Below are 3,655 nucleotides of genomic sequence, written 5' to 3'. Positions count from 1 at the left end.
TGCGTCGCTCCCGCGCCTCGCTCCCGCGCCTCGCTCAGCCAGTGAGCGGGAACCGGTCTGTATGTGGGATCCGAACCCTTGGGCGGGAGCGCCGCTGCGCTTCCCAAGCGGCGCACTATCCAGTGCGCCACCGGGCCGGCCTCCAAGGTGTTTTTTTAAATTTAAAAAAATCTTTTCATTTGTTTGCATTATAAGAATGATATATGTTTATTATACAAAATACAAAAATATTAAAAAGTAGGCTGAAAAAACAAAAAAAGGAAAATTGCCAATAATATCATCAACTAGAGACGAAACTACTGTTACCGTATTGGTATACTTGTATTTCCTCTGTCTTATCTAAGCATAATTTTGATTCTTTGCTTCTATATACAGTGCTCACAGTGTACATACCATAATAAACATTCTTATTATTTTAATGGCTATATGAAATATTCTGTTGGGAGGACATATCATAGTTTCACTAAATATTCCCTATTTATCACTTAATTACCCAGTTTTTGCCACTACAAATAATACTATGGTGGAATTACTGTATAAAGTTTATTCCTCATTTCCAGTTATTTCCTTAATTTAAATTTCTAGAAGGAGGAATATCCCTATGTGATCTACATAAGGCACAATCAAAAAGTAATGAGACTAATTTCTTCATATACAAACCATCATCTTCTGGAATTATAGTAGACATGTGAGAACATGGACACAGATGACATTATATCCATTTCATTTTTTTTTTTTTTTTGTCTTTTGTCTTTTTTCGTGTCTGGCAACGGATCGCAACCCTCAGTGTCGTGCCCGCACCGGACCGGGACCAGCAACGGGACCGCAACCCTCAGTGTCGCACCCGCACCTCGCCCAACCATCGAGCGGGAACTGGTCCGTATGTAGGATCCGAACCCCCGGCGGGAGCGCCGCTGCGCTCCCAAGCGGCGCACTGTAGCAGTGCGCCACCAGGCCGGCCCTGGGGAAAAATTTTTAATTATTGAATTCTTCTAAGATGATGTGTCTTATTATCTCTTTGGGCTAACATTCATGGTTTCCTATTACATTTTAACATGGAGAAAAATGCATATAATTTTGAAAATTTTACTTAATGCTCATTCTCTGTCACAACAGAAAGAACTAGTATTATGTCAGCAGAAATGTTTTGAACTTTCTCTATTTTTATACAAGAAAAGTAAAAATTTGATTTTAATCACCATTCCAAAAAATGAAAGGTAGCTTACCTAATGCTAAACTGGAAATGTCATTATCAGCATCACAAATAGTTTAGAAGTCAAAAAGTATCTTTTAGTTCCTTTCCCCTGCTTCTAAATGGTTTAAAGTGCTTTTAGAACAAAATTTTAAGATTAGTTTCCAATAAAAAAAATCTTAAAATACAATAACTTCTTTCACATAATACTTATACCCCAGTTCAAAATTTTCAGCTGCTTTCTGAACCAAGATGATATGTCTATTTCTTTTGTTTCTCTAAGTAGAATGTTTAAAATGGTTCCTTAGTATGTAATTAAAGTGCCTTTTTACTCTAAAAAGCCCCACACATTATGCGGCATATTAATAACACAGAGCAGTTTAGCATGAGTTGAGCAAGTCAAGACAAAGCACAGCTTTGGCCCATAGAGTTTGCAAGGGGACATCTGAAGACTGTATGTTACAAAAACAAGGCAGAAATGACACTTTCTGAGAAACAGAATGGCAGGCAGCTATGGTTTTGTAAATTCCTTATGAATAGCCAGATTTCAGTTATGGGGTATGAAGGAGGGTAGACTGAGTAGGAGAAGGAGATGAGCATCTATCTGCAAGTTAGAGGACCCAATGTGTACTACTTAATTATCGGATAATGGACAGAACACACTTTAGCAGCATAAGGAATGAAAAAAAATGAACAAACCGAAAACCTGAGTAGTCAAGTAAAGGCTGGGTGAACCAAAGGCAAAAGCAAAGATGGAAAACTAAAGAATACTCTAGAATTGGCTGTGTATTATATGACCCTGAAGTCAATACTAGGCAATAAACAGATCCTGGTTTTAGTTGTTTATTTTTCAAACACATGTTTGAGGAGTTAAGAGAATGAAGCAATTGGACTTTGGCAAAAATTTATTTTGTACTGTTTAAAAAAACAAGACAATTTAGAAAAGCCAACATCTTCATCCCCTGAGCTTGGATATAGGAGGGATTAATTGGCCTCCATTCAATCCTTGTTTCCGTGTTTTATCAAGCAGTAGTTTAGTGAACAAATTTAGAATTGCATTTGTTTAATCAGGTAAAGACTAACCACATCTTGAAAAAATTTATAATGAATGGGCAAAAGACTGGTGAGCTACTTTTACTTTTCCTTAAAAATTAATGTTTAACGGTGGTGGTGGCTGTTACTATCATTTTTACTACTATTATTACTTTAGACACTTGGTGAAGATAAACACTTTTTTTCCCAAATGTAAAACCATAGGACTTAAAAAAGTTTAATTACACAAAGATTCATAGATTTATAGTTCTTTGCTGTGAATAGTTTATTTGCAGTCAAAGGAAAAGAAGTCTCATCATGAAGGGTTTCCTTCTGAGCCTGGGACTCAGAAATAGATGACTACCAAGTACCTATGAATCCATGTTTTACAATAAAAGAATCCATGTTTTACAATAAAATTTCCTATTTGTTTGTTAACATAAAATTGCACATGCACATAAAAAAGGTATTAAAAGTAAAAGTTAATCCACCTTATCCTAGAACTCCAGTGCTTCTCCCCAAAGGTAACCACTGTTAGATTTCTATGGCTCCCCAAAATGTTTTGGGACTATTTCAGCAATATTATGTATAAAATATGCAAAGGAAACACATGGGATTGGATCACAGTTTGGTAATTTGCTTAAAAAAAACTTCATGAAATCTAGTTCTTTCTTCTTAATGGCTGTATCTAACATATGGATGTATTAATCATATACACTTATGTTACCAGATATTTTGCTATTATAAACAATGCTACAGTGTATATCCTTATTCATTTTTTGGGACATCCTTTGATGGTATATCTACAGATTAAATTTCTAATAATGGAATATGCATTTAAATTTTAGACAGAGTCACTTTGCCATCCAAATGGTTGCACCAATCTATAGTCCCACTTACATAGTAAAAGAGTACCTTTTCTTCCCCACCATCTCCACATTATATATTATCAGTTTTAAGGTAAAATTAAATTCAGAAACAGATTGCCTGCTCTCACCTAACGGTACTGATGATATCATGCCACATCACAGTAAAGGATTGTATAATAAGCAGTAAGGGACCATAAGATATCCAAAGAATTAGTGAGGGTGATGGAGCTGGGTTTTTGTCTCAATAGGGAGATATTTACAGTGTTTGTCAGAAGCTCAGGTTAAGCTTTCTCTTGTAAACCGCATGTATTTATAAATTTGGTAGAATTTTTCTGATGTTCCAGGGTAGAAAGTTGAGCACAGGATTTATTTTTTTCTTAAATTCCAACACAGCTGAGAAGTGTAATGGACAGATTTGAGATATATTTAGAATAAAATCAGCAGTATGTGGTAAGAGATTGGATGCTAGGTTTGAAGAAAAAAGAAATCGCAAAGATGATTCCTGGGTTTCAGGCTTAAACCCCTAGGTAGCCTGTTTTTTTTTTTTTTTTTTTTTTAAAAA

At 35.5% G+C, this 3,655-nt stretch overlaps 1 protein-coding gene across 5 annotated transcripts in view; it reads right to left on the bottom strand.

The window, feature by feature from the left end:
* MKL2 (MKL/myocardin-like 2) overlaps positions 1 to 3,655 on the bottom strand; it is a 124,786-nt gene that overhangs the window by 59,845 nt on the left and 61,286 nt on the right. The gene's annotated exons all lie outside the window — the stretch shown is intronic.

The sequence above is a fragment of the Galeopterus variegatus genome, unplaced genomic scaffold (genome assembly GCF_000696425.1).
Source record: "Galeopterus variegatus unplaced genomic scaffold, G_variegatus-3.0.2 Scaffold5505, whole genome shotgun sequence".
NCBI lineage: Eukaryota > Metazoa > Chordata > Mammalia > Dermoptera > Cynocephalidae > Galeopterus > Galeopterus variegatus.
This window is presented reverse-complemented; position numbering and strand designations above follow the sequence as displayed.